Source organism: Myotis myotis, unplaced genomic scaffold, assembly GCF_014108235.1.
Source record: "Myotis myotis isolate mMyoMyo1 unplaced genomic scaffold, mMyoMyo1.p scaffold_m19_p_7, whole genome shotgun sequence".
Classification (NCBI taxonomy): domain Eukaryota; kingdom Metazoa; phylum Chordata; class Mammalia; order Chiroptera; family Vespertilionidae; genus Myotis; species Myotis myotis.
Window position 1 is genome coordinate 32,851,961 of NW_023416379.1, and position 19,074 is coordinate 32,871,034.

Here is a 19,074-nt window from a genome sequence, read left to right on the forward strand (position 1 = left end):
AATGACTTCATCTCTTCTTTCTCCCTTTGCATCTAAGTCACATACAGGCATGTGTGACGTCTCACTCTTCTGGAAGATTGGAAGCAGTAAATTACGAGAGTTGCCTGGTTGCTAGAGGTAGTCATCTGATAGTGGTAAGAAATGTTAGCAAAGGAAGAGACAGAGACTAACTAGAGGGCATAAATGGTGGTGGGAAAAATGAAATGAAATCAAAGCAACACAACAACTCAAACTAAGAAAAATAAATGGGGGAACTGAAAAGTTCAACAGCCTGGATTATTGAGAATTGGGGCAAGCGACTTTGTCCATTCTCTGGGCAACTTGAATTTAAGAGAATCTGTGAAAGCACATCCTCTGCTTTGTGGTAGAAGACACGGGGTAATAGGCGTTAGAGGTATTTCCTCGAGAAGGCTAGAAAGAACCAAGGGGAAGGTAAATACAGTAAAGTAATAAAATAACTAAATAGAGTAAAAGAAAACGTCTTACAGCCTTGCCTGTAGGCTTTTCTTGAAAACTAATTTTCTTTAACAGAATAACCTATTAGAGGATTATTGTCTTATAGTTTTAGTGTGTGTATTCTGTAAAAACTATTTTAGAAACAGCTAATGATGGCATGTGTATTCTTCTTGAAAATCAATGCAGGGAACTGATAAAATCAGCAAAGTATAAACAACACTTACTATTTGTGTGTGTGTGTGTGTGTGTGTGTTTCAGTAACTTAGTGTCATGGGGAACTTATCAGTAATAGAAAACATGAGCCTCCTTTCAGGAAGCATGTGTTGCAATAGAACAAGACAGCCAAGGATAAGATTATATCAGTCACATTCATAAGTGGGTGACACAGATCTGCTGACAGCAAATTCTAGCTCACCGTCAGTTCACGTGGACATACATTAAGCATTGGGACAATAGAAGAGGTAAAAGGTGAAGGTGTGTTGGTTGGAAAGCTTAGGTGAACTGGTCTGGAAGAGCAGGTCCCTTGGGTTGGGGTCAGGACTCTCCAACGTAATATCAAGTGTAAGACTAAGTAAGGTTTGTGAGTAATTGGGACAAGATCTTGTATAATTGCTCAGCTTATTCTGTGCCATAAACTGGACCAACAGAAGTAAACAGCCAGGGTTTAGATGAATTTAACAGGGCAGGACCTCTGCAGAGCATTTACTAGTATAGTTAGAATGACAATGCCAACTATAATAACAACCAGGATCATGCATTTTTTTCCCAAGTAGATATTGTCTTTTAATTAAATACCATGGCTAATTGTGTTCTTTTTAAAAAATATGTTTTTATTGACCTTTAGAGAGAAAGGGAGAGGGATAGAGAGATAGAAACATCAGTGACAGAGAAACATCATCATGTGCTGTGCCCACGTAACACAGACTTGAGGACAGGACAGAGGGAAGGACGGCTGGACAACAGGCCAGAAGTGCACGCTTCTCAGAGCTGGGTTTCGGCCACTGGCCTGACCTGAGGAGGCGCACATTTTGCATGTAAACCCGAATTTCAGTCAGATGTTTGCTTCTTTCTTTTGACTGAAATTGTCACCATCTGAACCTCAAAGAATACCTCTGAAGGATTTCATTAGAAGGCCCAGTGTGGATATTGCTGCTACAAGTAAAATCTGTTTCTGAACCGCAGCAGATAAAAAAAAAAAAGTTACAAATAAACACAGTTGGCATATTTTGTTTTATAGTATTGTTTGCGAAATTGAAAATAGAACAAGGTCCTATCCATTAGCACCCAGCAGAGAGGCTGCCAACTTCTGTGTATCACCTTCTAGGACAACTCAATCCTCAGTAAGGGGCGTGCAGGAGGAAAAAAAGAAATTTAATATCTAAGAGATTTCAGAATTGTCTTTAAAAACTGCAGTATATATTTAAAGCCAAACAATAGGTGATTTCTTGTGCCTTTTAAGGAAGAACTGTTGGAGGCAGTCACAAAACGTGTCAAATGACCACGTCTGTTACTTGGAGAGTCACTTTCACCACAGACCATACGGAACACACACTTAGCTTGACATGAATACTCATACTTCCCCATCAAGAAGTTGCCTCTAGAAAATTCCTGGTGTGTGTCAGTTGGGTTGAATACACCTATAGTAGAGTAACAGTGAGTTTAGAGAGAGTTTAGAGAGGGATCCTGATGGATATTCACCATGAAAAACTGCTGAATATTGAGGTGGGTGTATTTAAAAATACATATATTTTTATTGATTTCAGATAAGAAGGGAGAGGGAGAGAGTGATAGAAACATCAATGATAAGAGAGAATCACCAATCGGCTGCCTCCTGCACGCCCCACACTGGGGATTGAGCCTGCAACCCAGGCACGTGCCCTGACCAGGAATTCCCTCTGGTTCTTAGGTTGACACTCAACTACTGAGCCACGCCAGCTTGGCTCGGTGGGTGTATTTATGTTACAAGAAAAAGGAAATGTTGCAGACAGCAGTGCCCATGGTTATCTTTTTAATGGTTGCACATTCAGATCACAAGTTATTTATAATCTAGACTTGATTTTTGTTTTAGAAAGTTCTTAACATTCTCAATCGATTAAACAGGAGCCATACCTTTCCATAGACCTACCAACCATGTTACCAGTATGACATTTTCTCTCTGGGGCAATGTTAACTATGAGTTGCACATAAAGTCACGTTGCATAGTGAACAGAAACCTCATGAGGTAATAAACAGCCAGGTTGCATTGGAGGTAATTAAGTGTTCCGTCTACAATGGACGGCTATGAGGAGGACCTCACAAACTAATGTAACACACTGTGGTGGCACAAGCTTTGCCCATCACACATCCATGACACAGGCATAGACATTGCCTCCCAGGCCTGTATTTTTACTTAAGCAATTTCATGAATTTTAGCTAAATTTAAAACTGATTTAGGCAATCCCTAAGGTTTGATTGAGTACTTTAGTAAGTGTGCTGGGGTTCAACAGACAAAATTTCTTTCCACAAAATTAAACTCAAGAAATTATTAGAGGACATCATTTTTAACAATCTTTTTTTCTTATTTTTCTATTACAGTTGACATACAATAGTATATTAGTTTCAGGTGTCCACCTGTTAGACATTATAAAACTTATTAAGTGATCATCCTGAAAAATCTCATACCCATCTGATACCATACCTAGTTATTGGAAGACACGATTTTCTGTAATTCAGCATTATGCAGTTACAGTCAGTCAACATTTATACAGCCTGACCACATGCAAGGCTGTATCTAAAACTGTATGGAATACAAACTATGGAATAAAAAATGTCACCTGGGTTTTTAGTGATTTTCTATGTAAAAATGTTGAGGTTAATATGGGGCTTGAAAACTCCTTAAAATTTCCTGTTGTTTGCAACTTATCCACCATAATGGGGATATTTGTTGAAGCTTCTACCCAAGCTAAGTTCTTGGTGGATTTTTCAATTCTTAATCTTCATTTTGATATAATTCATGTTGCATAATTCCTTCATGGCCTGCAGCTAGACTACATATACGTTGATACCATGACTCGTTATGACTTGTTCAGGTGTTAAAGAAGCATATATGTGCCTGACTCACCATATTTCAAGATGTTTAAGAGGGTTGCGTTTTTGCAAGTAAGGGGATCATTTTGGCTAGATTGTGCCTTAGGGATTGAGAAAAATCAGAGTTCACTTAAGAAATGCTGAACAAGCACCCAGTGTTTGTTTTTCACATACATTTCAATCTGTATCTCACACTCTCCTGGCAATAGTAGCAGGTATCCATTTAGGTGCTGGCACTTTCAGATGGGGATTCTTTAATGCATTAGTTATACCGAAAGCATTCATGAATGAAAGGAAAAGTGTTGCTTAAAAATGATGTAAAATGATACAATGAAGTATTTATTGTTTGTTTTTTAAACTTATAATTTGTGCCAGAGTTACTAGCCCAAAGCCTAGATAGAGGGAAACAATCACAGGAAAATTATTGTTGTTATTGGGGGGGGGGGGGGGAGAGGAGACATTTCTTAAAGCAACTCAATGATTCTGAATAATACTCAGGTTTTAATAATGAGACTCTAATGGGACATATTTATCATTTTGGAAACTGTGAACCTGGCATGTATATGGACTCCTTATCAAATCCACAAAATGTTACTGTAATTTTAGTAAGTTGAGCTATTTGAGTATTAGTTTGATCATGTTTGGGGGTTCAAGGGAGCTTGGTACAGTTCAGTTTCAATTGAATTAGATTAAGTAACTTGCAGAGTAGGTTGTACCGGTGTTGTCGTAACTTCTGAATGCCAGTTTCATAGTTTGCCATTGTTTTGTGGTTAAAAGGAAATATATGGAAGTTTCTGATTAGGAGAATGACACAAGAATGATTTGCTTGGGAAGTCTGATTTATTAAAAGCGCGATTGATTATTTGGGAGGAGAAGGAGCAGTTAGAAAGCTGTTGCTGCAGTCCAGCAAGATGAAAGGTAACAAAAGCCTGAGCAAAGATTGAGGTGTAGAAATGGGAATGAGGAAACAGATGCAAGAAACATGCCATTGGAGGAGTTTAGAACTTGATCGAATCTGGGAAGGGACAGGGATAAGGGAAGATGCTGGAAGTTGGTGTGGCTGTTAACAGAAGAGAGAGGGGAGGCTGGGTAGGGGGACGGTCAGGAGCTCACTTTATAAGGTGTAGAGATTGAGCTTCTGTCCCGACCTTCTTGTCAGACTGCACAGCCAGGGGCTCCAGAATGGTGGCCTCTGATTTAGAGAAGCACCTGGAGGTTCTGTCCGGGTAGCTCAGTTGGTTGGAGCCTCATCCCGACATGCCTAGTCAATTGTCAGCACGGGGAAGAATATTACTGTTCGGACATTGGTTAGTTTTGACCAAGGCTTTTCTCTAAGGGCCCCCTTGTTATGTCATGCTCCTGGAGGAGAATACAAGATTGAAAAAGCAATACTTGAAGAAAAGTATTAATTTTGTAGGGAATATAGTACTGGGCAGTTGAGAGAGAGAGAGATAGAGAGAAAGAGAGAGAGAGAATGGTTTAAATCAAAGGAGGATCACTGTTCAGGGTTGACTAAGTCATCTGGTATGATCAGCATTGTTATCTCCACAAGGTTAGACACTAGATGATAAGGCAAGTGGGTTTGAGAACATGCCAGCATTTGGCCCTGCAAACTCCAAGAACTTAAAAGTTGATCGCAATCTCCTGAGAGTCAGCAGGACACACGTCACCGCAGAGCCATCTTGATGGTGTATTCATTATGGAAGGGAAAGACCAGGCGGAAAGGAGGTGAACTCCAGCGTCTCTGCCCTTGGAGGAATGCAATTTGGGGAACTACCCGCAAACCTCTTAGCCATAGGAAATCCAATAAACCTACCTACTCCGTTAGAGGGTTCCCTTTGGCAAAAGGAGGCATTCGTAGAAGAGGGAGTGAGGGACCTACTCTCACTTATTAAAAATAAACCTCTTGTTTTTCCTGCTGCCAGAAAAGCTTTGTGTCTTTTATAGTCCAGGGAGATAAAGGTGATCCCACACTTAAACCTACACCAGTCAACGCACTTGGCTTAACTGACCGAGCAAGTCTAGCCAGGGCCTCAGGGACACTGGTGTTGGTATTTGCAGGTTCCAGGACATCCCCCATGTCTCTTCAGTGTGCCCACGGCTGTGCCACCAGCACTGTGACTCACTCTCCTACCTGGAAATGACATCGGGTCAGACAAGATGCCATCCGTTCCCTCTTCTCCCCCTTGAATTGCTTATTTTCAAAAGAATCCAAACAAAGCAAGCTCTTTGAGTTTCCCTGAAAACTTGGCATTGAGCACAACTAGTTTTGTTTTAAATGTCCTTTGTATCCTATTCACTAACTCCCACCAGTCGTATGCTCTTTTGGAGGTAGCTCAATGAAAAAAAATAAAGGAAACACTCTAGGTTTTGCTCAACTGGTAGATAGATTTTAAAAATAGCTCTTGAATTTTGCAAGTGGAATGCCATGTGTGAGCTCCCGGGACAACATGTGTGCTATATGTCACAAAGCCCATCACAAGTGTTACCTAATTACACTGCCCAGTCGCTGACAGGTGGCAGGCTCCTCAGTGGCTTGTAGGAAGAGGGAGCTACTGTGTGTTTACCACCAGCTCAGAACAGCGTCTTTGTGTTTTGGGGTTGTGATGCCTCAAGAGGGAATGAGTCTTCATTGGTTTGCAGTTGAAGTAGTTAAGAGAACCCAAGACCTTCCTTGAGACATTGGTAAGTATTAAGCGAGATTCATTACCACCCTTAGCAACTTCAGATTTTTGCCAGGCAAGACCCGTGATTGCTAGTAGGATCAGAAATATGCCTGGGAGACCAGTACTTGGATATATGCCCCTCCCCACTGGGGTGGCCTCATGGCAGGGATTGATTGGAGAGGTTTCAGGTCTTCAGTTAGGAAGTTCATTTCGGCAAGCAATAGGTGATGGGAGTGCTCAAGCAGAGTAGTGGGGTAAGGACAGCACGTGGAACATGAGAGCAGCCGGTATTGGCATGTTTCCATTGTTAGGTCTGTGAGCAGGTGGAAGGGACTCAGTCACTTGGCTGACCTGTCCTGGAAGAAGACCAGTTATCAGAACAAAGCCTTAGAAGGAAGAAAATGGCAAAGCAAAACACTTGGGTACAGGCTAAGGAGTAGGGAAGGAGGACAGGGACTTAGAAGCTAAAGGTGGCTCTATCGTCAGCATATGGGCACTGACCAGACGGCCAGAAGATGTTAGCGTGACAATTAAGAGCATGTACACCTGCATGAAATAGACTCTGCACCTTCTAGCATGCAGTCTTGGCAAGATACATAATCTCTTTGTGCCTCAGTCTTCTCATTGGTAAAGTGGAAATAGTAAAATTCCCTACCTCATAAGGTTTTTGAGGAGATTAAATGTCAAGTGCCCGGCATGGTATGTGGCACTAAGTGGCGCTTGATAAATGTTGGCAATGATGGCAGCTAGGGAAGTGAAGAAGATGATGATGATGATGATGGTTATAATCATGTTGGTGATGATTATATTGATGAAGATAATTAGAGTACTGCAGAAGTGCTTGCCCCTCAAGACAGAATTGGCCCTGGGTCATGTACTCAATTTATAGGTGGAGTCCAATGACTGCCAGCAGGTAGAGAAGTGGGATTCAGGGTGCAAACTAGCCTTGGTGTGTTTATGGGGTATACTGACCAGTTTGTTGCTGCTCTTTCTGTCGTTATTTGATAACACCTTGGTGTGGGTAGCTGAATCAGTTCATCAAGTCCATTTTTAAAATGTGTACCATTTGAATGTAATTATTTAAGAGAGGATTTTTAAGAAAATAATGATTTGCTTTTATGTATTCCTAAACCCCTCTGTTCAGTTTTCCCCTTGGTTGCCTATAAGGACAGATGGCAGTCTGCGTGATCCTTAACAAAACCCTTAATACATGTGGCGGAAGATATTTTTAGAGAGTTTAATCCAGCTGCTGTCCTTCCTTGAACTTGTTTCTGTCATTGTTTTGCTTTGCTGCTCAACACACTGTCTAATGCTTTATGGATTAAATGATACAATGTCAATACCTTGGGATTAAAAATACAATAGAAATGTTGTCCGGCCGGAGAGGCTCAGTTGGGTATTGTCCTGTGCCCCAAAAGGTTGCCAGTTGGATTCCAGGTGAGGGCACATACCTGGGTTGCAGGTTTGATCCTGGTCAGGGCACGTATGTTTCTCTCTCTCTTGGATATCTCTCTCCTTGCCTCCTTCCTTCCTCTTTCTAAGCATGTCCTCAGGTGAGGATTAAAATAAATGAAATGAAATGAAATGAAATGTAAAAGCCTTTAATAATACATATATAACAGAAATTTTAATTTAATTGCTAAACGTTTATTGATTTTCTACTATGTGTAAGGCACTAGGTTTCCTGTGCTCTACCAGTCTCCTCTACTACATTCATTCACTTATTCATTTATTCAAATGTTTATTGTATATATAAGTACTTAATCTCCACCAGGCACTTTACTAGGGCTTAGGATGCCCAGAAACCTACAGTGAAGTCTTCATAGACAAATACAGATCCTTACAGTGCCCTGTGGTTACCTGCTACGATGGGAACACCTGATAGTCTTAGGGGATCAGGGAAGGCCCATGGAAAAGGTGACATTTTTAATTTTCCTAAAGTTTTGTCAAAAATATTCATGAAAACTTCGAAATCTTGGCTTTTGGAGCCCTCTATTGTTTTGGAGCAACATCCAACCTTGCCTGGCAATTACTCTCTTCCCGTCTCTTATCTGTTCAGTCATTCTCACTGCTCATCGCAGCATTAACACATTTTTGGTGAAATGTGGGGGATTTACACATTGCTCTGTGACTATGTTATGGCTAAGAACTGAAGAATCTTCCCATATCTAAAGGTCATTTTCTCTTTAGTATAATTAGTGTTTTCATGAGTTGTTAAGGTCACGTGTCTGGTGATTAAAATTTGAAATATTTAAGGACTATAGCAACTTTCAAAATGTATAACATTTTTGTGTGTCAAAGGTGAGCTCTGATCCTGGGGTTCTCTTTATGTTGAATGTTATACAATGAATGAAAAATGATCAAGTGCTAGTGCTTTGAATTTGCATACATTAGTTTAGGGGAAAGGTGGGTGACTAGCAGTGAGACCCTCTCACTACAGAGATTTCATCTTTTTTTATTTTGATTTTGATTTTGTAATGGATCTGAATGTACCAGGCAAGACTCTTTATTCTATGATTCTCTAAGTCACAGTGAGATCTCCAGGTTCATGTCAGCCTTTTGGAGGGACATCTAATATCCAGGACGCAGCCAGCTCCCACCCAGCTTCCCAGGCGCATTGGCCATCCTCTTTGAAGTCACTGCTGCAGACACTGCAGACGCTAGGAAAGGGCCAGGCGGCCGTTTTCTGCCCCTGGAGATCAGGTCCAATGTGTTTCCTGCCTGTACTTGTCTGAGGTTTTTGTTTGTTGGCTTTTCCTGAGCGGGGAAGGGGTAAATGCTATCTGCTAGGGGGAAATTGGCATACTGTTTGTGTACACGTACATTTTTTTTACATAGAATGTGCATAACATGATATGAAATAACCATTTTTAATTGACACCTGGAGATATTTAGGTAATGGAGGCTAGATAAGAGATGATAAGAAAATACTTCCAATTCCTTCCTTCAGTGCTATAGGAAAGGAAGGTTAGACCGGGCAGTTTAAGAAAAAGGGAGAGTACAGCAGAGGGTGGGTGGGTGGGAGGTAATCAGCCAAAGACCTTGTATGCATATATGCATACCCTATGGACACAGACAGTGGGGTGGTGAGGCCTTGGGGTGGGGGGTGGGAGTGGGCTGGAAGGGGTTGTTGGGGAAAAGGGGGGACATATGTAATACTTTCAACAATGAAGATTTAAGAAAGAAAAAGGGAGAGTAAAGCAAAATTTCTGTGAGGAACATTCTGAATGCTTAATTTTCAGAATTTAATAATATGATGCAATTAAAAAATAAGGCACTAGGATGTGTGTATGCGCTGAATAATGTATCTTTAAGTAACAAATGTTCCACAAAGATCTATTTGTAGAGAAGAAGTTGGTCATTATAGGAGATTCAAAAAATAACATAGATCTTCTATGCTGTGGATATTGTCTGTCCCTGCTATGGTATGGGATCTTGTTAATATGCTGTGTATATGTGTAAATTTTGAACTAAACCTGACTCTAGGTCTATAGAATGAATAACATTAGGAAAAATACACTTTAAATGGAATCAATTTTGTTTTGCTTTCTGATTGTAATAGTAGTACATATATATTGTAGAAAAGTAAGAAGATATAGAAAAACCTCAAATGGAAAATAATTATGCTTAAGCCCCGCCCCCACTCCCATCTCAGATATAACTACATATAAACTCTTATTTCCTACCAGGTTTTTGTCTGTACATATATTTGTTCATCAAATATTGAGGACCTACTAAGTGCCACTCTGCTGGGTTCTGGGGATATACTAGTGAACAAAAGGTACCAAAGTTCCCTGACCCAGTAGAGTTTACATTCTATATATGTACACCCATGCACCCAAATCCACACTGGGAGCAAGGTGGCGTGTTTGCTTATATTCCTTAACCGCCTATAAGGAATACTTTTCCCTTATTGAATATTCTTCAGTACTATAATTTTTTTTTAAATATATTTTATTGATTTTTTACAGAGAGGAAGGAAGAGAGAGATAGAGAGTTAGAAACATCGATGGGAGAGAAACATCGATCAGCCGCCTCCTGCACATCTCCTACTGGGGATGTGCCCGCAACCAAGGTACATGCCCTTGACCGGAATCGAACCTGGGACCTTTCAGTCCGCAGGCCGACGCTCTATCCACTGAGCCAAACCGGTTTCGGCAGTACTATAATTTTTAATGATTACATACTCTTTTACCTTGTGAGTATGCTATAATTTATTTATGAATCCCCCAATTTAAACTATTTAGGTATTTTTCCAATTTTTTGTTGTTATAAAAATAAGTAATCTTGAACATCTTTAAATGTACTTCTTCACCTTCCTTACTTACCTTCTCAGGGTAGTTGATTGAATGTGAGTTTAGCAGGTTAAAGAGTGGGAACATTTTTTTTTTCCAAATACTTTTATTGATTTAAGAAAATGTATTTTTATTTATTTCAGAGAGGAAGGGAGATGGAGAGAGAGGGAGATGGAAACATCAATGATGAGAGAGAATCATTGGTTGGCTGCCTCCTGCATACCCCACACTGATCAAACCCACAACCCAGGCATGTGCCCTGACTGGGAATCGAACCGTGATCTCCTGGTTCATAGGTCAATGCTCAGTCACTGAGCTGCAGCAGCCGGGCTACTTTTATTGATTTTTTAATAGAGAGAGGAAGAGAGAGAGAGAAGAGAGACATCGATGTGAGAGTGAAACATTGGCTGTCTCTTGAACGCTCCCAAATGGGGATTGAGCCGGCAACCTTTGGGTGCATTGGAGGATGCCCAACCAACTGAGCCACACCAGCCAGGGCAGGAACATTGTAAAGACTCCAGAAGCACTGTTAAATTACCACCTGGAAATATTGTAATATTGTACAGATTGCACTCCCACCAGCAACATAGCTGCACTCCTTTTAAAATTCCACACTTCCTAGTGTTTAATATTATTTGGAAAAAGAAAACCTTACCAGTTTGACAAAAGGTAGTCTCATAGTGTTTCAAATTATACTTCTTTGATTATTTCTAAGAGCACACATATTTTTATGTCTTCATTTCTGTGTCAGTTGCCCATTTTTCTATCTAGAGTAGTGTTTTTCTTATTTATTTGTCAGCACTCGTTATGTATTGAGCCATTTAGGCCATTATCATGTATGTGGCAAGTTTTTCCCTAGGTCAGTGGTTCCCAACCTTCCTAATCCCGCGACCCTTTAATACAGTTCCTCATGTCGTGATGACCCCCAATTTCATTGTTACAAATTGAACATAATGAAAACATAGTGATTAATCACAAAAACAATATGTAATTATATATGTGTTTTCCGATGGTCTTAGGCGACCCCTGTGAAAGGGTCGTTCAACCCCCAAAGGGGTTGCGACCCACAGGTTGAGAACTGCTGACCTAGGTGGAGAATATGTATTTTTTTCTAACTTCTCCACCAACCAAATCATAAGAAGGGAAATGAAGAGGCTGCCTTTTTGCTGGGGATGAAAAGTTGGATTTTCAACCAGAATCGCTCTCTGTCATCACAGCAGCAACCGCTCAGTTGCTGTGATTGCAGTACCTGTGGCGGTAATGCCCAAGAAACACATCAGTTCTACAGACAGGGCTGCCTTTAGTGCTTTGACAAGGGGGCATATGAGCACAGAGTGAACTCAGTACTGATTAAATGGTACTCCATCTTGCCCCCGCCTCAGAGTAATCCCAGCGCATGTGAATTTGATTGAGTGCTATCTCTTATGAACCTCAGTGTTACAGATCACACCTTCAGGTTGTAGCAAGAAAAAGTTGGGCCTTGTGGTTGTGACAAACAGCTGCTGTTCTGAACAAGGGGGTGTGGGAGGGAGTAGATTTATGTTTAAACCAGAGTAAACTTTGCAACCAGGTAATAATTTTGAGCAATAAATACTTTTGCTACAGTAACCGTTAAAGAAACAGATAAATCACAGTAATTTCAACATGGCACTTTAGCCATTCAATAAATGGGTATTTTAAATTTCATTTGCTTTTTGAACTAAGTGCAATAATTTATAGAGTAGTCATTTAAAGATTAATGCTCAGAAGGGAGGAAAATCACTACACAAGAACAGAAACATATTATTTATGTATGTATAATACATTGGGGTTTAATCTGCCTGTAGTTTCCATTATAAACCCGAGTTTTCCGGCATTTCTAATACAACAATAAAACGTGTGCTTTAGGCTAAAATTTGGCATTTGTCTCAACATTCTGAGATTCTAATTTTTATTTTATTCTTACTTTTTTTTTTCTTACATACTATGGCATCTTACATGTATTTAAAAATGTTATACATCACTAAGTAACACTATTAATTCAAAAGTTGATTTATTTTAGAAGTAGGTTTGTGACCATCGTTGATGCTGAAGCTTCTTAAGCTGGTTACCAAGGTTTTAACAATTATTTGAAAATATGATTCAAAGAGTGAGATAGAAGAGGGTTCAATGTCATGATAGCACCATTTGATTTCACAGCTACAAAGACAGTAATATTGTACTAAATTGTGACAAAATGTGAGCCAGTTTATTAGAGGGTTCATTAAAATTTAGCATCCCCAGTTTGGCCAGGCTACATAATTTTATATAGCCCATATTCCAGTACCAAATCTGCTAACTAATCAGTTCAGATGTTATTTATATGATAATATGGAGGCTTTTGTTATTTTGACCATGAGCTCCTGAAGGTCACTGACTATTTTATAGCCCCAGTAACCCAGCGTGTCAATTAAGTATAGAGTTCACACTTAAGAAATAGAGGTTGAACAAATGAATGCATGGATAATGGGTCAGTTATGGGCTGTCTGTCACCAACTTGTAAAGGTTATCCATCCTAAAATGTTTGAGTCATTGGTTAGAACTTGTCGTTCATTTTGCCATTAAAATATAATGTAAAAGGTAAATTACTCCACAAAATCTTACTTGATTTCCAGTAATAGAATCACAATAGTCAGACAGAGGTTTGACCCATTTTCTGAAAGAACCTCCATCCCAGGTAGAGATGTCCCTGTGGTCATGCTCAAATCCTCCAATGACAAGGATTTCACATAATGTAAGTCATTTATTCTATTTTGGACACCGGATTTACTTGCTTTTCTTCCTCCCTTTCTTTAAAAAATAAATACTATTGAACCTTGGCTGGTGTGGTTAGAGAAAGAGGAAGGAAGAGGGAGTGCAAGAGAGAAACATCAATGTGAGAGCAAAACACGGATCGGGTGCCTCCTGCATGCCCCCTACCAGGGATCGAGCCTGCAATCCCTGCATGTGCCCTCACTAGGAATCGAACTTGCAACCTTTCTGTGCGTGGAACAAGGCCCAACCAACTGAGTGACACCGGCCAGGGCTATAACCTAATATTTTTAAAGGTTATTTCCAAATAAGTGAGCTCAAGATGGCTTTTAAAAAATTACAATGTTTTCTTTGGAACTTTTAGACCAATTCAATATGCAGTGTCTTCACTAATACTTGGATTTTATTTTCTTTATAATCATGTGTTACTTAAAAATGTACTAAGTGCTTTTGGCCCTCGCATCCTCCTCCATGTCCGTGTTCAGGGTGCTGTGGGCCATGGGAACCTGCTCCAGGCAGCTGCCTGGCCTCCGCTCCCTAGAAGCCTTTTGCATGTTTGTATTTTCCTTTCCTTCTCTGAGTAAACAGTCCAGTTCCTCCCATTGATCCTGTTTATATGATCCCATTTCCAGACACCATGCTAGCGGAGGTTCTCCCGGTTTTCATTATCCTCCGGAAAACGCGGCATCCAGAGCCGAGCACAGCTGCCCAGATGGCTGTGCCTCGCGCCAGAGCAGCGGGGCCTGTGATGTAGCCCTCGAGTGGATGATTCCCCTGCGTGACCTGAGAAGTCACTGGAGTGCAAGCCCCCTGAAGGCGCCGGTGGTGTTCTCACTCTTTCATCCTTGCGGACTAGAACGGTGCTTAGCACCCGGAGTGTGCGATCTTTTTAAAATTAAGGGGTGATTAGATGAAAGAGGAACTGGGGAGGAACCGAAGGAAAGCGAAGTTAAGTGGGGTCATTTAGTTGTTTCCTGTCGCTTTTGTCTCATGTTAACGATCCCAATCAACTACAGCAGCGGTTGTGTGCACTCAGTGGGCGGTGACACCATCTAGCCTGGCTGGATGTCATGTCCACCACTGGGAAGTGCCGAGGCCATTTGTACTGTCCTGTTGATAAGCCAGGTCCTGCTAGTAAAATTGAATGATTCAACTTGGTAGACTTGTTCTTGCGGATAATTAAAATGTCTTCACTGGGCCTTTTAAGATTTAAATTCATGTCATAGCACTCTTAGGTCAGTTTTGATCCTAGTAAAAGGTGTGCTCTTCTAGCAAGATGCAACTTAACTTCCAGTCTTCTTATAAAGTGGTAGATGCCACAGGCGTGTGTGAATCGCCCACGGCAGCCATTTCCCCAGCCGTTTAGAGCTTGGCTCCCTCCTGGGATCCAAGGGTCAGCAGTCACCGTGGTGTTTTCCGTGCTCAGCATGCAGTCCTCTCGCTTTTCCACCTCCTCCTTCCTGGGCTCCCCTTGGAGCTGAGCTTGGCTTGGAGCTGCGCTGGTGGGCGCCTGACCTTCCTCTCTGCCTTGGGAGTGGGAGAGGGTCTTCTCCCTCCTGCTTTTCCAGCTGTGAAGTTCATTTGGCTTCGAGCACTGGCAGCATTAAAGGGCGGAGAGGTGTGGATTTCCACAACAAGGGGAGAACAACGCTGGAGTGGGGAAGAGGGCATGGCATGTTTTCCAGGACCTTATTCTGCCCAGTGGGTTTTTACTCTGGTGTATTTCGCAAGGGTTTCATCACTTCAGAGTGAAAATGTGGTCCTTTAGGGTCAGAGCCTCAGTTGCATGCTGTGGGTGTGACTAGGTGGATGTGCACCTGTTCAAGCAGGTGGGCGCATATATGCACTCATAGACTTTGGTGTGGGTTTTGGCAAGCCACTGATTTCATCTAACAGTGGTTCTCAACCTTCCTAATGCCGCGACCCTTTAATACAGTTCCTCATGTTGTGGTGACCCCCAATTTCATTGTTACAAATTGAACATAATTAAAGCATAGTGATTAATCACAAAAGCAATATGTAATTATGTATGTGTTTCCCGATGGCCTTAGGCGACCCCTGTGAAAGGGTCATTTGACCCCCAAAGGGGTTGCGACCCACAGGTTGAGAACCGCTGATAGAAACATTTGTTCTTTTTTTGCTGCTATGTTAGATGTAATAAACATTTAGGGAGTTATTATTTCCAGAGGTTGTCCAAGTTGACAAGAAATGGATTTGAGGTCCCCATCACCCAGTAATTTTTTTGTCATCTGATTCCTTAAAAAAACAAACCAAACCAAAACCCCATACAATACTATGGTTTAGTCTCCTTCAGTCAAAATAGGAATTGTGAGATGATTTCTAAAGTCATCAGGGACCTTCACTATGCATCCTAAAATTCATGCATAGTTTTTTATGACATTAGTTACTACAAATGTTAGTACTTCAGAGAGAACAATAGTGTAAGTAACTGTTCACATTTGGTGCATGTCCTCAGACCTTTTCCTGGGCGTGCGCACACACATACACTTACACATGTTGGCCTACCTTTATGTTTGGTTTGAGTTTCACTGTTATACTTCACTAAGCTAGGGATGTTCCTTTAGCATTTATAATTTACAAACTCACTAAGAGTTTTAAATGTCAATGATATTTGTCATTCTTTTTTCTTTTTTAAAAAATATGTTTTTATGGATTTTAGAGAGAGAGAGGAAGGGAGAAGAAGAAGGAGAGGGAGAGAGAAACATTGATCTGCTGCTTCCTGCATACTTCCTACTGTGGATCAAGCCCGCATCTAGGCATGTAGGGCCTGACCAGCGACCTTTTGGTGCATGGGAGGTCGCTTAACCAACTGAGCCACACTAGCCAGGGCGATATTTGTCATTCATAACGAAGGTGTCCAGATGTGGCTTAATGATGAATAGTTTAATCCACATATCAACTTTTATGCATCCACTTTCATTTTAAATTTACTTAAAAAATTTAAACTAAGTCATAATACCCTAATTTACAATTACAGGTTCGGTTTCAGTCGCTAGTGTTATGTGGCTCTCTGGATATTGAACAGGGATCAAATTTTAGAGTTACTTCTCACTAAATGCTTCTTAGCATACTCTGCAAAGTGCAAAGTCAAAGAGCATATCATACTCAAACAAGTATTAGGATATATTTGTACTTTGGGACATAGCAAGTACTTTTCTAAAGGACTCTTTGGTTGTGTTCAATTTGTTTGCATTTCTTGGTCTTTTGCAACATTTAGATTTCTTGGTCTTTTGCAACATCTAAATTTATTGAATATAATTTTTTTTTTTTTTTGCAATGGCCAAAAAAAGTCCTCCAGTGCTAGGTAAGAGTCAAATTCTTGACGATTGAGGCATTTGCTCAAGGTTGAACCACAGTTAGGATTTAAACCTGGTCACTAAACCTTATTAATATAAAAATTGTGATATCTCATGATATAGTGTCTAGGATTTTCTTAAAAGTAAAATAGGGTGGGGCTGAGGCATGGGTGAAGGTATAGGTAAAACAAAATTGACCATGAGTAAATAAATGTTGATGCTGGGAAGTGGGAGTTTGGAAGTTCATTATATGGTTTTCTTTATTTTTATATTTTTGAGATTTTCTATAATAAGTTTGAAATGAGAGAGATAATAACTTTAGTTTAAAACATTGTGATATTTTAACCTTTAAGTCAGGGGTGGAGGATGGCTGCCCCGAGAGCCTAACCATGAAATCATTTGGGCTGGCCCTGCCAAGGCATTAGGGGTGAATTAATTAAATGTTTAACCAAATATAGCAGGCTAACTTTTAAGTCAATAATTTTGTATGTCCCTCGGATGATGTTATAATATCCAAATGGCCCTTGGCAGAAAAAAACATTCTCCTACTTTTAAGTGACAGGTTAAGGTTGAAATCTATCGCCAAGTGTGCTACTTGAGTAAACTATAAAGTACACAAAAGAGTCCACATGGACATTGTCATGAGTAAATTGTCTCACCTCATTCCTCATTTCAAGAACTGAGGCCCCATCTGCTAGGCTAGGGGTCCGCAAACTTTTTAAACAGGGGGCCAGTTCACTGTCCCTCAGACCGTTGGAGGGCCCGACTATAGTTTAAAAAAAAACTATGAACAAATTCCTATGCATACTGCACATATCTTATTTTGAAGTAAAAAAACAAAACGGGAACAAATACAATATTTGTATTTGCATGTGGCCCGCAGGCCGTAGTTTGAGGACCCCTGTCCTAGGCACTCAGGATGGCAGGCTGATTTCTAAATCAGGCCATGATGATATGCCCCACCCGGTGCTCTTCTTCCTATGGGACCTTGACTCTCCTCCCAGTGAGAGATGGGGGCTGTGCGGCCTCTTGCCTCTAGGAGAGTTTGCGACTGCAGCAGCAGGGACACATCAGAGGCTGTGTGAGAAAGGGTAATACAGCTCCTGCTGGGCTCTCTGGGTATGCTTGCTCTTGAAACCCAACCTCCTGCTGTGAGGAACGTCCAAGCAGCTACCTGGAGCGCCCCTGTATGGAGTTCCAGCAGATAGCCAGCACCAGCCTCCAGGTGCTCCAGCGAGGTGCTCACCCAGGATGATGACCCCAGTCATCACCCAGCTGAGGCCCAGGCACCATGGAGCACACACACACCGTTCCCGTTGCCGCCTTTCTGAATTCTGACCACAGAGTAGGTGAGCATAATGAAACGTTTGTTGTTCTTGCAGCTAAGTTTGGGGTGATTTGTTACACAGTGGTAGTCACTGCTGCATAGGTTATTGAATGAGAGGACAGTCAGTATGTTGAGAAGGGAGAGCAGAATCTTGCTTCTCAGAGATCCTCTCTTTTTACAACATGCCCCAAAGATAGATACTATTTCCATCAACATGATGACTTCCAAATCAGAAGCTGTACTATGAACCATCAATGTTTTCCCAAATGAAGTAGTTTGGGGCTAGGCCAGCCGTGGGCAAACTACGGCCCGCGCCGGATCCGGCCCGTTTGAAATGAATAAAACTAAAAAAAAAAAAGACCGTACCCTTTTATGTAATGATGTTTACTTTGAATTTATATTAGTTCACACAAACACTCCATCCATGCTTTTGTTCCGGCCCTCCGGTCCAGTTTGAATTTTCACACAAACACTCCATCCATGCTTTTGTTCCGGCCCTCCGGTCCAGTTTAAGAACCCATTGTGGCCCTCGAGTCAAAAAGTTTGCCCACCCCTGGGCTAGGCCCTCAGGTAGATCCCTTTAATTCTTATTACTTTGCCTTCCCCTTCTTCAGGACTTCCTTCTGCTGGAACTCAGGAACCATGGCTTCCTGCCCCCTCCCCCTAAACCAGAAGCAATTGAATTGGAAGTCTAATTTATACACTGGACATGGAAGGGGATGTCTTGGAGCCTTTCTCTGTCCATCTGACCTGAATTCTTGCTTCTTTATTATGTGGGCAGCACCCTTTATTGCTGACACATAGCTAGCGCTCTTTCTGTCTGATTCCATCAGGGCTTTCCACTCCACATTGCGCCATGAAGAAAAAAATATTTTTTTTCTGTGCTAAACAGAAAAAAATGTCATCCAGCTCTTCCACTACATACCTATATGACAAGTCCATTAAGGCGTATTTCATACGCTGCACACAGGTGTTTTGTCCTGGCGTGTATCAGAACACCTGCTAGCTTTCACTCTGTAATGTTCCATTTCTCAGGCTCCGTGGGCCCACAAGGGTTTGCTATATTTTTTATTATATATATTTATGTCTTAAATATTTTATACAAGTCACACATACATGCATGATAGTAATTATTAATTACTCTGCATATTTGTCATTGATATAATGTGGAATCCATC

General features: G+C 41.1%; 1 protein-coding gene across 16 annotated transcripts in view; it reads left to right on the forward strand.

The window, feature by feature from the left end:
* Nucleotides 1-19,074, forward strand: part of SASH1 (SAM and SH3 domain containing 1) — a 293,144-nt gene that overhangs the window by 178,707 nt on the left and 95,363 nt on the right. For 2 of the 16 annotated variants that reach the window (XM_036316365.1, XM_036316370.1), the window contains exon 1: nt 15,308-17,918. The exons of 13 other annotated variants lie outside the window; for them this stretch is intronic. The gene's annotated coding sequence lies outside the window, so the exon portion shown is untranslated. Of the gene's footprint in view, nt 1-5,594; nt 6,208-15,307; nt 17,919-19,074 lie in introns of those variants that run through there. One more of the 16 variants, XM_036316366.1, reaches the window with a different exon arrangement.